This window comes from Diuraphis noxia, unplaced genomic scaffold, assembly GCF_037042655.1.
Source record: "Diuraphis noxia isolate RWA-SAM2 unplaced genomic scaffold, SU_Dnox_SAM2 contig0001, whole genome shotgun sequence".
In the NCBI taxonomy this organism is placed as follows: Eukaryota; Metazoa; Arthropoda; class Insecta; order Hemiptera; family Aphididae; genus Diuraphis; species Diuraphis noxia.
Window position 1 is genome coordinate 72809527 of NW_028301711.1, and position 25250 is coordinate 72834776.

General features: G+C 28.1%; 1 long non-coding RNA gene and 1 pseudogene across 1 annotated transcript in view; both read right to left on the reverse strand.

Annotated features, from left to right (window-relative positions):
• Nucleotides 1-25250, reverse strand: part of LOC149061615 (uncharacterized) — a 587539-nt pseudogene that overhangs the window by 533376 nt on the left and 28913 nt on the right.
• LOC149061630 (uncharacterized) overlaps nucleotides 1-25250 on the reverse strand; it is a 50735-nt gene that overhangs the window by 20358 nt on the left and 5127 nt on the right. The window lies entirely within an intron of this gene.

Here is a 25250-nt window from a genome sequence, read left to right on the forward strand (position 1 = left end):
AAATATGATGTGATAATGTAATGAATATAATCAAATGCATATAATTAATAAACATTTTTTTAACCATGCATAATGACCTATTACTCATAAGCAATTAATCTACTCATTAGTTTGTAATAGGCTATGGACGCATCTAGGCTGTCTAAAAAGGTATACCGGGACGCAAATAGGCTATGACCCTTTTTGAACCTTTTTTTGGGGGACGCAACTTACCTAGTGTTAATTATTTCGGACGCAAGTAGTATGCACCGGCGATTGTAGGTATCGGATTTTATGCTTAGAAAGCATTGTATTAGAGTTCTGAGAGATAAATGCAACCTCTATATAAATTCTAACCTGTTTATTATATTCGATATGAATAGGACTATGGTAGGTTCCTAGGTAAAATTGTTGATAACAATAAATATTAATGTTAATATATTATTATCATGCCGTTTTAACGTTTTAAGTGCACCTTATTTTGTTTTCATTTTAGAACAGATGACGTCGCAGGAACTAATTTCGTTTTCTTCCGTAGTTCCTAATATACATATTCTGCAATATTATCAACATTCATACAGGAAATGTATCGATCTGTATCTCCCCCTCCTCTATGAATGGGGTTATTCGGAATAGTCCTATTCATACAACTATACTAATAATCAACATTACCTATATGTTTACTGCAATACTCGTATATTTATAAATTTATAATATGATATTGTTGTTGCTGTTTACTCTTAAACGGCAGACGACGATTGTTCGAGTCGAAAAAAGAACCGCTCAACTGAGTTTGCTGAATGCCGTACAATGACCTACTCCACATCGTCGCCGCGTTTATGTTAGGTCACGTCGGCGGCGGCGGCATTGTCATTAATTACGCGGCCAATACTGTTGCTCGTCGACGTATTGTACACACAAATGCATGAAAAATATAATAATAATAAGACATGAGACATATTGGTTATTATATTATAATGTACGACATGGCATGGACGCGTGGTATTGGACGACACTAACGGATCAGTGGTGATCGTCGTTTAGGTGGGGAGGGGGTTGACGACGTATTCTCCATCAGGACATGCGGAAATAACAAATGACGATCTGACGCGACGGCGCGGCGTCGATGTGATTGTACCTATATTTTTTTTGTGAAATTAATTTAATTTTTTTCCAGTACCCGAGCCGGTTTGTTCCGTGGCAGAGATATTTTATTTTTTATATTGTCTCTCAGTGCCGTAACAGGAAAACAGTTTTGTTTGCGGGAGAGAGGAAAGGAATTGGTCTAAAGTTGTTGTAATGCTTTAATAATATTTTGTTCGTTTAAGAGCTTATATGACCTACCTATATGGTTAACTCTATGGTCCCTTCGTTCATAAAATGTCTCCTATTATTATGCATACTCGCTTTTTTCTTAGGACTGTACAATGCTTGTATTAGTTAACAACTATATTATGGTATGCCTACATATAATATTGCATTTACACGATTGTATACGGAAGAATGTATTAATTAATATAAGTACCAATTTAAAATGTGTAGTAAACATATAAATTTATTTTTTATTTCAACAGAATTACTGGACAACACCATAACTTATTATAACTTTTATCAAACACACGATAATATATATTTTATGAAAAAACGCCTCAGATCTGACGATGGCGTAACCGCGTAACGTAACGTAAAGAATAGGTAAAAACAATAAGGAAATCATATTGAAGAGAATTAATCTTATTAGTAATATAATTCATAACTTTATAAGTTACAAAGAATTTATGTACGTTACACTACACAAAGAAAGTAGGTATTGCTTGAAAAAAAATTATCTCGGTGACACTCACTCGCCCCTCCCCAATGCTTAGTAATAGACAAAGTATAAGTACACAATAACCACACATTTATGATTTTGAATCCAATGAGATGGACAAAAACCGCACACTTTATCGATTCATGGTACAGATAAATACCACGTACTATATTCTAATCTACGGGCCAGATGTATTTCGAACGTCAAACACATTTTATTTACTAAAAGCTTCGGTAGGAATATTAGAATTTGTTCAAAGTTGTGATATTATTAAAACCCAAATCTACGAGGTGTGGTGAGGTGATATGTGTATATCGTAGTAATCGTTACATTTTGCTGGATTCAAGCATTCAAGGGTTTTCAAAAAAATATCTAAAACAATCCATTAATTTTTTTTGATGTGATGGAAAACTGACAAGGTGATCACAGTTTAAGGCCACTTTGGTGAAAAATGATGACTACCCCCGCAGGTTTATGCTAGCGCATACTCTGCATAGTCCGTGCGCACACCTATGTCATTCAACTATAGATGTTACAGTAAAGTTATCTTTTTTGGGGGGAAATTTGTCAGACCAGTAACACAGTATGCAGATGTGTATATACTGTATGTTTTTCCGTAAAAATATATGATGGATATTTTATTATGGGGGGAGGGGAATGGGGAACGGGGAAAAAAATAAATAATATATATATAATTCATTTTAAGTACATTTTGGTAAGTTTTTAATTTAAACATAAAAAAGAGATGATATTTTCAAATATATAAAAGCGGTGAAGTGGATATCTCTCTGCTGTACAGTAGGTTACAAGGTTACAAGTGGGTTACTGTAATGGATAGAATTCAATTTTAATTCAATGATATTATTTTATTGTATACGAAAAACGATAATACTTATTAAAATATTTGACTTTCCGGTGGACATTTTTGATTTTTTTTTTTATAAAGATAGACAAACCTATAAGGAATCTTAAATAAAATTTTCATTCTTAAATTTAAAAAAAAAAAAACATTTATGAATTTCTATCTAAGATAATTTGAACATTGCCGTAATTGTTACGTATTTAGTCAAAATTTGAACTTTAAATGCTTATAAAAAAAAATTCGTGACTATGTATTTTTAATATTTTTCATCTGCTATTATAACAATATGTTAAAAGTATTGAATTAAATTTTCAAGCTTTTCTACCCAACAAATACGTTTTTATCGATATTTATAGATAAAAAACTTAAAAAAGTTGAAAAATTAAAATGTCAGTAAACAGCTCAAAACAAATCAAAATATTTGAAAATTTTATCATATATAGAAAATGACTATAAAACATTCAGTAAAAATTTCAAGTATCTGGTCATTTGTTTTAGAGTTAAACACCACAATAAGAAAATCGCTAAATGTGAAATCCAGTGAAAATCCAATGTTGTAAAAATCTTAGATTTAAAAAGAAATTTTTTTATGAATTTCTAGCTGAAAATAATTTGTGATTTTTACGTATTTTATCAAAATTCAAACTTTGAATGCTTATAAAAAAAATTGAGACTATGTATTTATTAATTTTTCTATTGCTATTGTAACAATTTGTTAGGAGCCTTGTATTAAATTTTTAAGCTTTTCTACCCAACAAATAAATTTTTATCGATATTAATTTAAAAAAAACTAATTATCATCGAAAATTGCATATGCCCATAAATAGTTAAACTTAAGTCGACATTTTTTGAAAATTGCATGGTGGATAGAATATACTTAAATAAACATTCGGTTATAATTTCATGTAACAATTTATAGTCATTTGTTTTTAATTTACATCAAAAACCGAAATCAGTTTTATCGAAAACTGATTGTGCGTGAAAATTTCTGTTTTTTCCTTAATTTTTAGGTTGTTTATCCCGATTATACTCATGGCATAATATGTGACTTTTTTACCATTAATAACAAATAATATTATTGTGCTTTAATAATTTTGTACCAGAACCAATAATTAGCCGTACCTACAGCAATCTAATATCTGTACCTAAAACTAGTTTCCAGAGAAAAATCAATTTTCCAACTGGGATACCTGCAGAGAATATTATGTAATTACACACTTTCTCACATGTTTGAAAATGTTTAATAACAAAACGAAAAAATTTCACACTAGAAATCAATACACTCGTCCCCATTACAGTATTTCATTATTATTTACGTTGTCCCACATCAAAAATTTCAACAATGATTTAAACGGTAGAGGATATTACACTTTTATATTATATAGGTATCCAGATAAAATATACGTAACGAACGCGTATTTGTGATTTATTGCCATATAGCTGTGTACCAACATCGCCTACTCTATACAACAGGCGACCAATTAAGCGCTTCTTCGATGTAATAACAGCCATAATAGGACTTCCACGGGTGTAAGAACCGAAACGAAAAACAATTATTATGGGCGTACGCAAACTAGGTCAGGTGTGGAAGTCGATCGCCATTATACGCGGACCGCTCAGCTCGTGAGTCCGACGTCGCCGGGACGTCTGCATCCGTTGCAGGTTTGAATCGTCGTATGGCCGGAAATGCAGTATCCGGACGATGTCCATGTGTACCATTATTATAGTACTCATTTTGATTGCTGCAGATGTTAGAGTGCAGCAGTCTTACATCTCAGGCCACTCACGTATGACAAGGGTGTCGTGCACGCCACATAAATGTATAGTGGCCCCCTTTCTCAAACAAAACCTTAAAGGACTATACAACTAAAAAATCCTAATTTTTTTTATTGTGTGAAAATGTAGTGCTTAATAAAAGAAAAATTTTAGTGGTATAAAAATTTTTGTCGGACAATTGCTTCGGTGATTATTTATAAGTCGTGTAAAACGCGTGAATATAAAATCACACCGTTCGCCGGGCCGTATCTAAAATACACTACGCGTTGTAGTTATTTCACTCGATTAAAATAACTATAGAGAAAAATTGATCTAAGGTATAAATTACTAAAGTACATTTATAAAAAGGTTATACATTTCTTTAGATGATCATATTATTTTTACAGTATTAAAATATGTTTCAGGGTAGTTTACAAGAAAGACAAAAAATTAAAAAATTAAAAATAGCAAATATATTATATTAAATAATATTATACAGTTTTAATTAAAGTTTAAACAAATGTGTTATTATAAAATTTATAGTTTAAGAACTAAAATAAATATGCAAAAAAAACCTCACAATAAAATATATTAATTCAAACAAAAAATAAAAATGCATAGGTATTATGTTATACGTAATTGAATTATTATAATATATTTAATAATAGCTAATTTAGCTAATTAAATTATATTTTTAGGTAAATCTTAATACCTCTTTGATTTTAATTCGTCATAAGGAAGGTGAAATGTTGGATAAATTTGATAAAAATTTTTGGGATGTTAGTACCTATTACATATTTACATTCTCTTTGTACGTCAAATTGCTGTGGTAAAATTTCTTTTTCAGCTTCTTCGATCATTTTTGTCATTATACCATGTGTCCAGTTATTTTATTCTTTATTGTGTTTGTTTTATACTATAGTCTATAAGGAATAGAGTTGTTATTCCATCATGTGTGGTCAAAAAAAATCGTGAACGTTATCCTAAGGAGAACGGATTATATGTTGGTTTTCAAAACGCGTAATTCGTGTAATCTATTACTTAATACAATTCATTAAACATTTAACATTATAATTAATAATATACTATATAAAAAAATAATATCAAATATGTAAACTGTTTTATTGCAGTATAAACCTACTATATACTTACCTGTATTCAATTTTATGAACCTACCTTATTTGAATTAGTACTTATGTATATTTTATTGTGAGGTTTGTTTTACATATTTATTTTAGTTCTTAAACTATAAATTATAAATTATAATAACACATTTGTTAAAACTTTAATTAAAGGTGTATAATATTATTTAATATAATATATTTGCTATTTTTTATATTTTAATTTTTTGTCTTTCTTGTAAACTACCCTGAAACATATTTTAATACTGTAAAAATAATATGATCATCTAAAGAAATGTATAACCTTTTTATAAATGTACTTTAGTAACTTATACCTTAAATCAATTTTTCTCTATAGTTATTTTAATCTAGTGAAATAACTACAACGCGTGTATTTTAGATACGACCCGGCGGATGGTGTGATTTTATGACGTCACGCGTTTTACGTGACTTATAAATAAACTCCGAAGAAATTGTCCGACAAAAATTTTTATACCACCAAAATTTTTCTTTTTTTAAGCACTACATTTTAACACAATAAAAAAAATTAGGATTATTTTAGTTGTATAGTCCTTTAATACAAATACGATAACATTATTATAAAATCCGTTAATTCCAATTCTGCCTCTTGTGGCGTCTACAGACAAAAACCGAAAAATTCTGCGGCAGTACACTTGATAATATAATATTATATTGTATATGTAAAATGTTTGTACAAGATCATATTATATGAATATATTCGACAAATTTAATTGTATTCGTACAAAACATAAAGATATATGCAAATCTTGAGTTTACACTGGAATTGATGAAATACAAAAATTACTGACATACACATGAATCTGAGATGGCTAAAATTGAAGTCGAAACATCAATTTATTACAAAAGTAAAAACGTGAACATTTAAAAAAAATAGAACTCATATTAGTTGTTATTATTAGTTATTAAGGAAAGTGTTTTGTGTCAGACTATTATCAGCAGCAGCCAGCAGTTAAAGTAATTACAAGACTTTAAGTAAAAATAATTCGTTAATACTAAATACATATCATTTTTAACAAATATTATTATTTATAATCAATTTAGTGTTCGAAAGAAAAACAGTTCAATTAAAACGTCCAGAAATTCAGGCAGCATTGTAAAATCCCGACGACCTAATCTCACTAGAGAAACTTCAACAGCTTATCGTATTACTCTCCATAAAATAGTAAAGAAGAATTACATTTAAATATATATAACAGCCTTGGTTATAGAAGAATATTAATTTTGTGGGATCTCAGGGCCTTGATATTTTAGAAAACTCTGATACTTGGTAGATGGATGGTACATTGAAATATTTGCACCTCAATTATTATTTACTCAAGTTTATGTCATACTACATATTGACAAGATAGTACTGCCTATATTGTTTATACTTAACTTACGGATAAGCAATAAAAAATATATGATTATATGTTTTCAATGATTAGGAATTTAAGACGTGATTTAAGACCTAAAAAATGTTACGCAAATCCCGTTTTCAAAAAAAAAATTGATTTTGTTTTTAATCTGACTCTAATAAAAATTCACAGTAAATACATCACTGAAAGTTTTTATTAGCAACTTCTATGCAGTATGCACCATACATTTTCGCAAAAATATTGCGACTCTTCTGAGATATTTACAAGGATAAGTTCGAGTTTTAATAGTTTTTTTTATTAATAATCATTGTAAAAATATCTTAAGTTCAAAAATTGATAATGTGACACAAAGCTCATTATAAGTTTTTGTTAGTTGAAAATAAAAGAAATTTTTGAGGTTTAGGATATTCTGAGGATTAATCCGATTAACAATTTATTTATTATTTATTATTATTTAAAACAAGGATTTTCAAAATTAATAGTTCATACTGTAACCAATAATCTAATATCTTTTACATAAATTTTAAGGTCGAATTGGGACGAAATTATAAATTAGTAGTAGATAATTTCGTCTAGGTATTCCATTATCTGCAACACTTGTAGATGTAAATTTTTATTATTATTAGTCACTTAATCAGCGATAAGACTACGGAACGATGATTCTGCGATGATGTCGCCTGAAATACCTTATACTTACCGCTTTAATAATGCATCGATTTTCTTCAAAATTCCTGGACATTTTTGGCTTTTGTTTAAAATATTAACCTAGAATTTTTCAGAAAAACGGGATTAGGAAAAGTAGGATTTGGCCAAATGGAATTTGTTATCAATCCATATATAACTGGTTTTTGGGGGAATGGTAAACTCCTACAAATGAAGTTTAATCTCCAACAAAAAATAGTGTTGACTCCTAAAAAGATAGCGTTAACTCCTACAAAAAATAAATGTCACTCGAATTGTTGTAAGAAATATCAGTCTTGCAATATATTAACACATTAAACAAAATTTTTTGAAAAATTTAATACAAATTTTAATAAAACAATAGTCATAATCATATACGTTTAAAACAAAAATTAAATTAATCTATATTTGTGGCATACTTTGGAGATAAACTCTAAACGTAAAATTTCTCCTTGGATATATATTTTTTTTTATATTATGTATAAATTAATATTTCGAAATTGTTTTTGTCTGTCTGCGTTGTGTTGTATGACTGGATTCGGAGAATGGAATGAAACGACTACCCATTCGAACCAGTAGTTCCTGAGTTGTAACGCGTTCAAACTTTTTTAACTCTTCAGTTTCATAATATTAGTAGCTAATCTACGTGCACTTCGTTTCCCGCTAAAAATATCAACTTTATATGATTCAAAATTGTGTTTAATTCGTTGTTTAGAATTTTAATCCTGGTGATGATGCCCAACACTGCATGCGAAATGGTAACACGTTTCTAATTCAAATATTTTATACATATCTTGGCAGGAAATTACTATTATTTTTTACCATGAAACTGTACTAATTTTATGTTGAATACATTTAGATCATTTAGTTATCTATACTATTATATAAAGATAAGTCAACTAATGACGTTTTGAGAGTAATCTCTGGAACTACTGGAGCAATTTCGAAAATTCTTTCACCAATGGAAAGTCACATTCTTTGTGAGTGTCATAGGCATACATTTAGTCTGATAAAGTTAATTATTTATTAAAAAATCGATAAAACTAATAACTAAAATAAAATACAATAGTGTCACCATTTTTACACCAAAAAAATATACTAAAGATTGTTTTTTGTAAAGTTGTTATAGGTTAGGTATATAAAGGCTGATAAATAACAATTTGCAAGCATACCTAGAGAATTAAAGAACAACACTTCCAAATTTCAAGTTAATAAAATATGTCATTTAGTAAATAATTAAGCAATTCCATTACAATTGTGAAATTTTATACTGCTTTAAAGGAATGATGAAAATCATATTCCTAGTTTCCCTGATAATCGTATTGGGAAGTGTTTATTACACCATGTCGCAAACAAAATGCGTTGCCAGCATTTACAATAAAAACTTATTTATTGTACAAGTTAAAATACTTATAAATCACTTCAAAATTAAAATATAAAAGAAGCCCACGAGGCCGTCTAAATAATACGCATAGCTTTAAATTTTATAAGATGTCAATTCAGTCAAATTTTTAAACTAATAGAGCTAAACGCCTAAACATGATCTACTAACCGTAAAATTTACCATGTTACGCACTTGTAAGATGGAGATAACACACGCGAGTACCACGTCCTCTTAATTGTGAATTGTTCACATAGCCGCGGTTAATAAATGTATAGTACGATATTTCGATAATGCGAACCTCGGAGTTTACTTTTTACAGTCTTACCAATAACTACTATCACACCCCAAAAAGGATGCAGTTAAAATATTAGAGCCATAATAAACCAAATTTTTATTCACCTATATAATTTGTTGCTAAATTTATTACAAACTTTATCTTAGGTACCTACAAAGAGTGTAGTTAAAAGAAATATTGTATTTATATTTTTGGCTAAATTCCTAGCTACGAAACTTTCAGTGAAAACTGTATAAAAATACCTACTTTTTACTACTACCAACAACTTCATATTCACAATTGCTTAACAACTGAGATCGTTGAAGATTATCCAAGCCTAGTGAGACAGTAAGAAAAATGTATTTAGAAGCAGAACGAGTTTTCATAAATAGTTCATTTAGTGTAAATCAAAAAAAAACATAAACTTCCTCTGGAATAAAACAAAAAAACAATTTGCATTAATTCAGTTTATATTTTAGTAACGACTGCAGCGAAAATATATTAATTTTGGATACTCACAGGGTCCAATTTACAAATTTAGTTATCTTAAATTATTTAAACATAAGAATGTATCATGAATTAAAAAGAAAAATGATGCAGTAAAAATTAGGTCTAAATAAAAAAAATATGTGCAATTTCAAAACCAATAACATTAATATGTTTAGGTACCTATAAATATATTTTTTTTTTTAAATCTTGATTTTCTTATAATTATTAACTATGAAGATCATTAATTATGAATAATGAATATTATATAAACTATAATAATGTAGCTATGAACTCATTCATTAAAATATTTAATAAATAACAATTTATTAATTTTGAATTATTATTTAATGTTTATTATTGACAATAACAAAATTAAGAATATTATCATTTATCAAATACCAATATTACTCGGCAACCATTGTCTAACACTATTGTGGTAACAAATGTTTTCGACGATAACGGAACGCTCTGTGTATAAGGTATAAGAATGGAACATCTATTTCTTTATTATCTATGATAAACCTGCTCCATGATGTCCTCAAAAAACAAGAAGAATAAAATCAGTAAAAACATTCTCGAATTATGCTGTGATACAAAAGGAATATAATCCACTTTTATACACATAACTAGTTGTTTCTTCCAGCCTTACTGTCAAATATTTATTTTTTTTGTTAGTTGTTACATTTGTATTTCTATTTATATAAAAACCACAAGAATACACTTTGTATAATTACAAAATACAAAATTTAATCATGCAAAATACGGATAGATATTATATTTATATACTTTGGATCAGTACATTCGATTCAACTTTTATGATGGTTTCAACTGTTTCCGGAAAGTAGCGATTAGTGGATCTAGTTAACTCGTTATTACTTTTATATAATAATGATTCTAACAATTTTAAAATATTCCAAGCAACTTGAAACTTTCAACTATTATCTATAAATTATTTATGGTAGATACTATCATTTTCAGTAGGTTCACAATGACATTTAAAAATAATATTTAGTCTAATTTTAAGCTATTTTATACGGCACAATGGCTGGAATCTATTCATACGATTCTACGTGGTACGTTGGTATTAACTTATATAATATTAGTTGCAAGTTAAGTACCTATAAACGTATACTATAATATTTTTTGATAAAATTAAATTCACCAATTCTAACCTTTAGAAAATACTTACAAAAGAATAATAGTGTAAATATCATGTTGCATAAACTGTCCTTGGAATTATTAGACTCTGATCCGTCAGCTCCATTTTGCGGCCTCCTTTGCTCAAAATAGTTTGACATTGATTTATCATTGAATACAAATTCAACACATCCTACTCAAAGATGACGAGATACACTTGAAATCCATTATTATAATGTTATAACATTATAAAAAAATTTTTTTAAACTTTTTTGTTGTAAACGCGTGACAATATTCGGCGTCAGAGCTGAATGCTGTTTCTATGAAATTATTATAAAAAATATTATGATCGTATAATTATTATATTGCGTTGCGTTGCGTCTAAATTGCTTTTTCGGCATTACTTTTTAGTTCACCAGTTAAAATTTCGTAATGCTAGTTTTTTACAAGTTGCGAACATGGCAAACTACATACACCTGATGATTCCAGAATTATTAAAATCTTATTACGTTTTATATTCTAGTATTGGACAAAGAATAAAAAATAACAAAGATATTTAAGTGTATTATTCGAATTAATTGTGGTATAGAATATTATACTATAATAGTATACGTCGTTAATAGCCAATAAGTATACACTGCGAAAAAAATGATGAAATTGCTTGTAAATTTAAAATTATGATGGCGATAAGATTGAAAATAGTGTCAACTAACAATAATATTATATGATTGTAATATTATATTGTACGAGTATAGAAGAATGGCAATGATGACACATCATGATGAGATTAAAAAAAAAAAACAATTAGTATTGTCTATTGAATTAAACTAATGAATGCATAGTACAAAATATATATATATAGCCACCTAGGTACCTACTAGCTACTATAGTTTGCAAAACAATTATACCAAACTATAATGAATAAGTTTAGTATTACATATCATGCAAAAAGGAAAAAAAACTGAAATTTACATAGAAGAATAGACCATAATACTTTTGAGACATGAGTAACTATTCATTTTATTAAATTAGCTCAATATGTTGGACAATAATTATCGTACAATCATATATCGTGTATATAAAGTAATAAGGGCTTGGGCCACATTACTATGGATAATGTTTAACTCTCTCTCTCTCTCTCCCTCCATCAAGTTAATTAAAGTCGTGTTTCTTTTGAGCAAAACCATAGACGACGTTGCGTTGGAAGTTATCAATGGCAATGCGCATACTAAACACATAAATAATAAAAACACAAATATTTAAATCTCTTAATTTAATCGATTCTATGACGTATGCAAGTTTTAGTGATGGTTGTGAGGATCAGAGTGACTCAGTGGCGCATTGAACAATTATATCCAAAGAAAGCACTTAACATAGTTTTACAAGTAAATCTTGAGATTGTGAATATTTTGACTTAATTTAATACAAGATTCCAAAACAAGTTTTCCCACATTCGACCATAAAAAGTTTATCCGGAAAATCAAATATATTTTTTTATGAGCGTTTGAAGTTAGACATACATGAATATTCTTCACTAAAATAACATATCCTCGAAGAACTATTTTATTATTTTGTTGTTATTCAAAAAATTTTAACCATAAATACATGAAAATTTTGTCAAATGTTAATTTTTAATATGTTTAATTTTTTTTTATTAATGTTAGTAAGCATTTTTGCGTTGGGTCAAAATGCTTAACTTAATACAAAGTTCTTCATAAGTAGATTTAAGAATAGTTGAAAAATATTAAAGATCTAAATATAAAGATTCCAACTGCTTATTATAATAGAAGGTACTCTTCATTAAATAGTGTAAGAAAATTATTTTCACAAACTATAAGCCTTGGTTATAACCAAATTTTGAACGATCTCAGAGCATCAATATTTAAAAAAACACAAAACTGATATTTGGTACGCCGATAATGGATGATTTTTTAACAATAAAATAAACTTTTTACAAAATCCAATTATAGATTTAAATTTACACCTAAATTATTTTTTATTCGTATTAATAGTATTAATTAAGTATTAAGTATTAAGTATTATAGTATTAAGTATTCGTCATAATAGCTGAATATTTACATGGTATACTAGCTGTTTACTGTTTATTTTCCTTCTAGAAAAGCATTTAAAAATACATGATCACATATTTTAAATGTTTAGGAATTTAAGTCGTGGCTTAAAATCTAAATCAATTTCACGAACATTTGACCTGGTAGCCATAAAATCTATAAAATATACTTTTTCTGATGTCAAAATATACTACTGCTTATTTCATTTATTGAAAAATTGAAGAAAAAAAATTGGTTAATTGAATTCCACAACCATGCTCTAATCCAAATGAGATCAGTACCAAATGGTCAAGTTATACACATGGACATGTGACAAAACATTGGAGACACACCGACTACACAGATACTTATGTCCCGCCTTACAAATACGTAACATAGCAAATGTATTCTCAAAAAATCACATTAGCTTCCTATTATAAAACTTTATGGTAAGAACATTATTTATGATTTTATGTAGATTTTTTACTATAGTTCAATATTTAAGCAAGCTTTGGATACATAATGTAGTATAAATTAGAAATGAGTGTCCATGAAGTTATCCCTTTAACTTTGTTCAAACATTTTGTAACCTTTATTCAAAGCTATCGAGTAGTTAACAAGCATTAGCGAGACTATTTTGAATTAAAAAGTGTGAATTATAGCAGTTGTCAGAGGTTAGGATATTATGAGACCAACTTTACGTAGCCATCGAATGTCAATCCAGAAATCCCAAACCTGTTTCCAAGCATTTATCTTAGTCAGGAGAGTTTGGAAGTCCACTTTAAAAATTGGCAAGTAAGTTCCTCGCCAGGGTAATGTTTCAAAGTTTTATGCCCAGCCCTTAAATACAATATTATTTTGAGTTTAAAGAAATAGTTATTCTGACTTACATATGCTTTACAAAATAATAGTTTTTAATATTATAAATATATAATATTTTAAAATGTCCACATGTTTCATTCTTAATTATATTATATAAATATAATTTATAACATATAGCTTCAAGTAACATACGAATACATTTTATTTATTTATTTATAAAAACAAAATAATTTTCAGTGAATAAAATATTATATATTTATATGAAACTCCAAACCTACATCATTAGGTTAAGGGCATATTGCATGATAATATCGAAATCATAATTAAAAATAACGGAATATATTAAAAATTTGTAATTCATAATATTTATTAAATTATTTGATATTTAACAGGGGTGTCCCAACACTACAATATCAAATGCTCACTATAATCATTCTCAGAAGCACCATACGGTCAATCGGTTAGTTCCTTTTGTAGTTGGTGTTGATGATGGAAAAAATAAAAGAAACTTAGTACCCTTGTCGGACAAAAAAGAACCTTAAAGATGACTTGTGTAAGCATAAATGGATTCATCAAAGTGGTATATGCCACTAAATAAACGGAGGTTGGCAAGCGTATAATATGTTATATTGCTATAGGTAAAGGTAATAATAACTTTACTTGTATAATTAATTAATGATTTTCGTTGCTAATTTAAGGTTTAATTTAGGTTTCCAAACTTAAGAATAGATAATCTGCAATGCCGCATATAGGTAGGTACGTACAAAATACGAAATAATACAACACACTATACGGTGCACTTGATTAATATTTGATTGTAACAAAATAATTATAGTATGTAGAGAAAAATTAATTCGTGATTGTAATATTTTATTTACACGAAACAACAATGTTTACGTACTGATATGGGCTACAGTGTCGGAAAATTGCCTTTACATTTAGAAGCGTAACTATTTTAAGCATATCATAGTTAATGTTTTTGTTCCTAGTTCTGGCTCTAATCTAAATTTATAATTATAGAGAAATCTGGACAGTGAGTTTGTAATAGATATTAACAATAATAAAGAACACAAAAAATTCTTGTTAAATATCAAAATATGTTATTTTATTTAAAAACAAATGCTAATTAAATGCTATGATGTGATTGGCTATAACTTATAAATTTAAATCATTAGGTTAATATATATAACCAAATAATAATAATAATATTAAAAGAGGATTTTAAGCACTTGTCTTGTTACTAAAATATTACTCTTTAAGAAATCTCTTAATACAAAATTTTTTGATTATTTCTACCCTAATAAATTATGAAAATTTCATAAAAAATGTATTGTAAAGATAATAATGATAAAAAAAAACATTGTTGAAGGATAAGTTCTATATATACTAATCTAAAGTGTTCTATATATTCTATATGTTCTATATATTAAGATATCCAATTTAATTTTAAATATGACATAATTATGTAATTCTATTATGTCTGATTTAATATGTTATCCTTTGTAAAATTGCGCTTATTTGTTTAAATTTTCATTTCATTTATAATTTGTAGCTCTCACAGCCATCAGCTTAGTTTATATGTAATTCAAATATTTCAAATATCTCACTATGATAAAACGTTATTCATACAATAATATAATAATTATAAACGCAGTACGTTTAGTGAATTTTTATTATTAATATTATTATCATCGAAAGATTATCAATATAATAGTATTGACGTGTATAACATGTTCTTTTTTCATATTGGCGTCGTTACGAGTAGTAATATACTAAACAAACATTACATACATTGTTGATGGGGTGTTAACGAACGCTGCCGCCTGCCGCAGTAGGCTTTGTTGAGTCCCTACGGGATTCCCAACTTATCATCACCTCCCTACCGTCACCCCCCTTACGACTTAACGACTTCAACTGCCGACAGCTGAGTGAGTCGACGCCCAACAGTGACTGCTGATAAACTTTGGTAGACGCACGGCACTTCGGTAGTTATCAAATCACAATTTTTAAGTTTTAACAACCCTCACAAGGCTGCTGCAGTCGTATACTATTAAGTATTATGTTATTGAGAGTATTTATGCATCCGACCTAGCACAATATGTAGTTAGAAGTCCAGCAGAATGATATTTACAGTACACTCTAGTTCTGTTCGCACTCTATGAGAACAGAAAAAAGTCGAAGATGTAAAAAAGTTCGAGACATCGGGTCTTATTGCAATAATTTGTCACTGTCAGCTCTACTGGACTCATGTCAATGTTAGGTGGATTTCAATTGAGTTCGAAATTATACCTCGAGATACCTATCGACATTACTCGGTATAATAAGAATTTATAGTAATTACTAATTAGCAATATATGTAAATAGGTACGAAATCTGCCCTCTGGTCCAATAATATTAATACGTGATACCTATTCCTATATAGGCCAGGGATGGCAAATCCATAGCACTCGTGTCCGAGGTGGGATGAGAAAATATTTTGAGGCACGCAAAAAATTAAAATATTTTTATTACATATACATGTTATATTACAATATATATTATTTATCATGGCACGCTCAAAAAAAAAAGAGGTAATTTTTAGCATGTAGTGTTCAAATTATTTTCCATCCCTGCTATAGGCAATGTGATACCAAGCAGATAGGCTGGCGTTTATTGGCAAGATGGAGGAGACAATACTCGTAACCTGTAGGAATACAACATAAATCGGTGAATCTTGTATTTTTCGTATAATATATTATTATCTATATTACTTAAACATTAGTGCTGTGTTCAGTGTCAGATGATACGAATAATTAGATATACTGGGAAAGCGATTGCGGCCATAGCGTTCGTCATTTATCGAATATTGTCAGTGTTTATATTATAATAATATAATACGCCGTACGATGATATTCCCTCGATAATTAACATTTCAAGTCTGAAACTACTACAATCGCAATTGACAACAATGAATACCTAATGAATACCTATACCAGCGTGAGGTGATATTCGGACTTCAGCAAACATTAAATTAATATAATTACATTGATTTCTGTTGAAAATTCTCCGATTAACATGATGTGATGTCACATTCATATTTTGTCAATAGATCATAGCTCCTAAACCCAAAAAGTACAAAAATGTTCAACATTTTAAAATTGAAGGTATACATAATATCAATTTTACGGATAATTTTATAAAAATTTAACAGAATCTTTTTTTTTTAAATAACTCATCCAAAATACCATTTGTATTCTTTGTTTGAATTTTTTATCTGGATAATTTGATTATATGAAACTTTTGGAATACTTTTGAAAGGACGCCACACTCCCGTGTTTCGTCTCCATCTTACAAACGTACAATACAACAGAAACTGTTTTGACTTTTTGAGAAAGAAAATTTTATCCCCTCTGTATTTATAGCAGAATTAATTCCACATCGTCTAGGGAACAACTTGATCTATGATGTAGTCCTTTTTATGTTTTTGATACCATTAACCAATAAAATTAATAAAAAAATAAAAAAAAAAACAATGTTCTCAAACAGGTAAGTTTAATTATATTCATGTTATCAAAATATAAAGACACTACAGCACAGACAAAGTTATTTCTCATGCTATGTGGAATTCAAAATTTTGGTAATTTCTCTACTAAAAATACAGAAGGAATCAAGTTGTCACGTATAAAATAGTTTTTGTTATGTTGTACGTTTGTAAGACGGTGTGGCGACCATTTATTGTTAAAAACAAGACACATTGCAGTAAGTAAAACCAACCACTTTTAGGCCAAATTGACATACACATTAAATACAGCCCAAACGGCCGGAAACCATATTGAATGTATAAAAGTGGACATCTTTTTCAATATTCAAGTAATTTAATTTGCACTTATATTGACATTTAATTTTTAATACCTACCAATAAAGCAATACTGTTTTCAGGTAAAAAACAATTTTAAATTTGTTTACGTTTAATACATTTCCTATATGATTGGTTATGCTATATATATGTTCATTTATCATAAACGATACACAATACTGAATAAAACTTTTTTAGGGGTATAGGGATTATGACTTAAGTTGAATTAATTTATAATTTATGCTTACACTAATTTACTAATCCTACAAGATGTCACGCATGACAAATAAATGTAAATCATACATATTTATATCATAATTATTTGGGTAGTTTTGAAGATATAAATATAGGTTTAAAATTATATCGAAACATAGGTAATAAATATTTTGTTTTCTTCTATCAATGAAAATTCTTAACAAACAAGATGGATAACATTCGATTAAGAACCTCTTTTAAGTTTTAATTTCAGAAAACAATTTCCTAGTGAATCCCTAAATGGTGGTAAAAAAAAATACCGTGTAAATTTCAAGTCTCTAGCTATTATAGTTTTAGATGTTGGTTGATTAGTCAATTGGTTTATCTTATCTTATAGTGATGTACATGAGTACAGATTTGTATAAAATTAACTTATTAAAATTCAAGTGTATGTAATCACTAATCATTATACTACTGTAGTGTATGTGGTTGAAAAGATTTAAGATTAAAAAACCTCCTGAGATTTTCTGGCTACACCAGAGCCTTAGTTAGGGCTTGGTGAAACTGGAAAAGGCCAGGGGAGCAGCGAAAAAGCGGCGCAAAATCCAGAATAAAATATTCAAATATACCATAATATATTGATATTATTTTATATATTTTATTATATTATATGATATTAAGTTATTATATGATAAATTGTTGTCAAAACTCAGTAACCATACCTCCCACCCAATTCATGAACACTAAATTCTGCAACAACCTATGCATACGCCGACTTAAGTCACGTAAACCTCCGTGGGAAACTGCTATTAAACTCAACACTGCCAAATATGATGCAGTACAATGCTGGAAAGTTGAATGGGAAAAATCAGAATTAAGTAACTCTTCACTCATTAGGAACCCTACAAAAAAACACGGAGAATCTGGACAACTTTAAACCGATTACGTACAGGTCATGGAAGAGTGGGATATTTTATGCACAAATGGGGCATTACTCCTAACCCAGGTTGTGACTGTGGTGCCCCCAACCAGAACATAGACCATATCATACGAGAGTGGCCTAAGAGAAAGTTCGGAGGAAAGCTCGAGGATATTTTTAACGCGACCCCTGAAGTTATCGAATGGGTGAAAAGCCTGGACATTATGCTAGTCATTATACTTTTATACTGTTGTTTATACCATTTGTCATTATATTCTGTTTTGCTACCTGCTTATTACTATACATAAATTGTATATAGGTATATTGTTACATTTGTCTATGCCATACGAATAAATAAATAAATATGATATTAATTATTATTGGTATACAATATATACAATAATATGCTCAAAATAGTTTTACTAGATACTATAGCTTATACACTATAGTGAGAGACTATAATATTTTATTGTGTATACAAATATTACAATTTACAAGTGTTTAAAAATAATATTATGTCGTTACTCGTTATAATATTACCTCGGGTGCCCGATTAGATATTTTAAGAACTGCTTAAATAGCCGATAAAAGTGTGTTATTATTTGTATTGTTAGTACTACATAGTAGGTATATACCACCACCTTAGCACGCCCGTAAATTATCAACATGGTAGTTTTGAAAATCGATTGTTATAATTATTATTAAATATTAGCCGCATTAGGATTCTAAATTTATTATATTTTAAAGACGTCCGTCATACTTATGGGTAGGTTGTACTGTCGCAGGTAGACGGTAGGCCGATACCAGTCTAGTCCTATTTCAATATTTAGTCATATTATATTAGTCCATGAAAGGAAGAATTTTCGAGAAATTGTATGGTGAGTTACTAATTATTATAAATAATAATTATACAAATTTAAATTGATTTACTTAATTATAGATCAAAAGTTCAAATTATAATCATATTATATTAATATAAGTTGAAACCTAGGTTTTATTAGAATGTAAATATCTAGTAGGTATATAAGAAGTTGCAATTACCATTTTTTTTGGATCTCATCGATCAAATTTGAATTTAAATAATGTAAAATATACATTTAAATAGTATAATGTTCACAAATCAAAACAAAAAAGAAACAAAAAATGTATTAAATTAATTAATAAATTATTAAATAAATTATTTGGAATTAAGTAATTCTGTAAATGAAATAATATTAATCTTTTTAATAATATTTGTCTAAATTATCTTTACACCAAGTGTCTATTTTATTTTATTTATTTTAATTCTACTGACTATGTTTAATAATCGAAGGTCAAATATTTATCACTAGAGTAATTTTGACAACTGACTTGTCAGTAATATCAATAAAAAAATATCTTTAATTCGGTTATTAATATTAAATATAATACCTAAATTAAATCATTCTGAGAAATTTTATTTTCCAAAAAATATTTTAGCATATTGAAAATGTATTTCTTAAATAACATTTTAAACGTTTTAATTTTTTTTAGTATTAGCTATATTTTCTGGACGCTACCTATCCTTTTGTTATCTACGTCTTACACACGTACGGAATAGCAAATACCTATGTCTTCACTAGGTAATTTAAAAAGTTTAAAAAGTTTTAGTTAAGAACATTATCTGTGTTTATGGGTTGGTTTTCATTCGATTTTATTTTAACTAATGAAAATTTGCTATCATCGAAAGTATACTGGAAAATTAAATTTATCATGGTAACAATTATTTACTTCAAAATATACAAAATTTATTAGTTTTTTTTTTCAAGAGATTTATTATTTTCAGAAGGCATTTATTTATTTATACGTTTAATACAATCATAAAATGTAACTATGTAAGACATACGTATTTATTTGTATTCAAATAATAGTATAATACCATGTCTTTAAAAATAAAAATTTTTAATTTAAATATGTTGCATGTTGATTGTAAAAATATTATTTTCAAAAGTTATATATAAATGGTTAATTTCTGAAGTGAATTATGCTAATAATATTGTAGTTGGACCACCTGAACCACTAGAACGTCTAGAACGACTAGAACCATCTGGTACATCTTCTAACCATTTAAACATTTCAGAAGTAGAATCTGCTTCACTTGAGCTAGGACCATCTGATATATCTTCTAATTATTTAAGCTGAAAAGTAGAATCTGGATGAATTGACAATGTGGATTATTTTATTAGAAATAACCAAATAGATATTGAATGTAATATTAATTTTAACGACCCTGGAACTTGGCCATCAATTACTTCATCCATTAGAACACTATTGGTAGAAAAGGGGCCACAACATTGTGAACCAAAAAATATGCCAAGTGATGACAAAGGTCATCACTTCAATAAAAAGTGGTTTTATATAAATTTGTCTAATGGACAGAAAGTGAGAACACAGTGACTCATGTACAGTGGTGTGAAAAATTCTGTATTTTGTTTTCTATGTTTATTATTTTCTAATGACAATAGAACATGACCTTTTTTTAAATAATGGTTTTAAAGACTAGCAGCATTTGAATCCATATATCCTTGATCACGAAAAATCTAAGAGTCATTTAAATAATTTTATATATCTTGGAAAGAACTGGAAAAAAATACAAATGGGAGTAACAATAGACTGTGAATTTGAAAAGTCTATTACAAAAGAAAAAGAAAAATGGCGTAACATATTGAGAATTTTAATTTATATTATACTTTTTTGCTCAAAAAATAATTTGGCCCTAAGAGGTACCTACTACTGAAAAAATTTGGTGATTTGAACTCTGGTATTTTTTTACAGTTAATAGAACTTATTAGTCACTATTCTCCCATACTAGCTCAACATGTCCTAGAAGTAAAGCAACCTAATTTTTGTACTAGCTAACAATTCAAAATGAAATTATCGTTTTACTAGAACAAATAATAAGAAATAAAATTATAACAAGTATTAAAGAGGCAAAATATTATGGTATTATGTTTGATTGTACGCCTGAATGCCTGATATATCACATAAAGAACAAATTTTAAAAATTAATAGATATGTTAAAATAGATAATACTGAGATTTCAATTGAAGAAAGTTTTATCGAGTTTATACAATCAAGAGAGAAAACAGGTACTGGATATCTATGTGTGTTTGTGGGGAGAGAGAGGGAGGTGTCAAAAACTATTTTATAAGGGCGGAAATATGTTAAATGGCCAGGAGCGCAAATTGACATTGCTACGGCTCTGGGCTACGCCACTGACGTTTGCTTAATTAAAAGACGACGTTTGAACAATATAAATGAACAGAGAAACACTTAACCGTTGATAATGTTTTCCCAGGAGTTGAATAAAATAAACCCAAATAAAACGGAATACATATTATTATTATTAAAAGCAGAACGCTGGTGATATGGATGACGGGATATTATGATAGTCGACATCTCAAAAATAAACAATATTTTTTTTATTACTATATTTTCTGGTAAACGATACAACGCGTCCACCCAGCATAATATTAAATGTATGCTCTTCGTCCGTCTATGTACACACATACATATTATACAGCTGACTATAATAATAATATTATCATCGTTATGTGCTACTTTTTTTTTTTTTTGTTTCACTCGGTCGCGATGGAAATGGCCAGCGGCGTGGGTTTAGTGATAGGTACTCCAATATATTATTATTATTAGATAGATTCAACGGAACGATATTTGCTTTTTATTTTGACAAAATTTTGTGTTATTTTTTTCCCAAGTCCGAGCTTTGACAACTTTTAGTGTACGAGAGAGCTATCGTCAAAACGAAGAATTTCCCATGGGGCAAGCATTACAAAAAACAAAAAAAAATACAAAATACAAAATAAAACTAATAAAACGCCATCAGACGTCATCATAGTATTATCGTATATATTTTTACAAGTGATGGATATATAATATATTTCGGTTCGATTCATTTTGACAAACGCAAATTACTTTTTCCAATTATATTTTATTCAAAAACACTAACGATAGTGCACATTATTATATTATTACATATATTGTATAGTGGTAATTTTGGCCCAAAAAATATATTCGATTTTCAAACTCACGCCCTACGATCGCTGAGACGTAGGTATTTAGAATTTTGACTTAATCATTAGGTACCTAAAGGTTTGATATAAATTAACTAATTTAATAAAAAAAAAAAAAGAATCACTGGCAATTATTTTTCAGATACCTATAAACCGTTTTCTGGAGCTTACAAAAACTGAAACATTCAATATTTGATACATACGTTCAAATTTTCAGGTATCATCTTAAAATTATTTTAAAATTTATATGCATTTTAGAAATACCAAGTGCAATCAATATCGATTGTTTCTACATATGAAGTTCATTTTCTAGATTCAATTCAATTTACTTTTACTGTTTTTAAACCACTAAAAATATACCAGATCTTACCAACCAAAGTTCAAAGAAATACAACAACGTCAATCTATAGCTAACATTAAATAACATTTATAAATAATATTGAAATAATTCACTTAGTTAGGCGGTACTTATTAACTTGATACTAACATACTTGATTAACTGACGAAAAAAAATTGATTACAATCTTAAATAACTCGGTAAGTAAAGAATTAGATTCATTAAATTAAAAAAGATAATTTTGATTTTTGAACTATACATTGCATACATATTTTATACTTTAACCATAATATCACAGATAATATAAAATACCTAATTTCAAACACCTGTGACCATATCAATAAAATTGTTCAAAACATGATGATCAAAAATTAAATAATATTTTATGAATAAAATAATCATGAATTTTACTTACCAAATTTGCGAGATTATATAAAACATAATAGGTACTCATGTCTCTTTGTTGACGACGAATTATATTGATGGTGGACAACTGTTATATAGATTGTAGTGGGCAGTGCAATAATATCACCTTTAATGAGTGTATGTTTGATTACATTTATTGTCTAAGCCTAAATAAATAAATTTCATATTTCCCTTTAAAATCAAATCAATGTAGCTTGTTTTTAGCAAATTGTTCACAAAACCTATTTTTTTCGATTTCTAAATCTGTCCGTCCATCCATAATCATAATACAATAGCGTTAAGATTATCAGGTTCTTGCAATCGATTCCTTATTAACAATATGTGAAAAAACTGATGAAACTCGATTTTTGATTAATAATTTTCATCGAGTTACAACAACGAAAAATGACACTTCAAATTTCTATTGATGGTATTATTGAAAAAAAATGTTAGGTCATCACATATGTCATTAGAATTTCTTAATTAAAAATTTAAGTTTTTTCGTATTATGAAATCAACACAAAATATTGATCGACAACACTGAATTCATTTCCATCTATGTATCGCTTATTCAAAATAAACTTACTGAAACACCAAACTATATGACGACAATTCGTTAGAGTTGTTCGTCATTGACATATTTTAATTGTTTATTTAGTGATCAATGTAGATATAATATAAGTGAACCGGAATATGGAACGATTCAAAATATTTTCTACCAATTCTAAAAAAGATTGCTTATTTTAAAAATTTAAAATATTGACAATAGTAAATATTTTGATGTACTTAAACCTACGACAAATATCAAATGTCGAATAAATAAAAAACATTAATAATATATTATGCATTTAAAGTTTGTTTGAATGGAGTACATTGCGTCATGGTGGACAAAGACTTTTGTGGGTACCCAGAACTCTTTGAAAAAATATCAAAAGTCAACGTTAGAAAAAAACTTTTATTTCTTCTCAAATATGTAGTTTTATATTATAAACATATCAATCTATAGTATATATACATAAATATATACATTTTTTTTTTCAAACATAAGAATCGGCCAGGCGTGATTTGTGTTAAAAATAAGTTATAATTTTGTATGATTTTTATCTTATATTTTTTTTTTTAAATCACGCAACTAATCACTACGCGTTTTGGGATTCGCATCAGCCAATAGATTGACATGTAAGAGCGCATTAGTAAACATTTGTAAATAATCATCATATTATTATCGTGACAGTGGCGGCGGTGTAATATTATTACGAACGAGACGAAAACCAGCTGCAGCTGTTAGTTCGTCGCTATGTTTTAAAAACGCCACTGAACATTCGGATTAGACGGTTGAATAATAACGGTGTATAATATGATGGCGATAATAATATTATTATATTATTCAGTATGTAGTAATCTGATTGGAAAGTCAACCCGTGAGTATAATATTAGACATAAAATAAAATATAATATGTAATAGTTTATTGATGGACGAATAATATATATAATATATATTATAATATTACGATATGCACACACACACACATAATATAATATAATTATTCATAGTGGAATAGAATAGGATGATACACTCGCAGTATTCAAATATTCAGACAGGCAGGCAGGTACCTATATGCCTATATTTCACCCGAACACACGTTACATTATACACCGGTGTGTGCCGTTGACTTTCCAATTAGACAACATATTATAATATAATCTTATTTTTAATGTTATATATTATTATTATTAATGTAATATCTTGC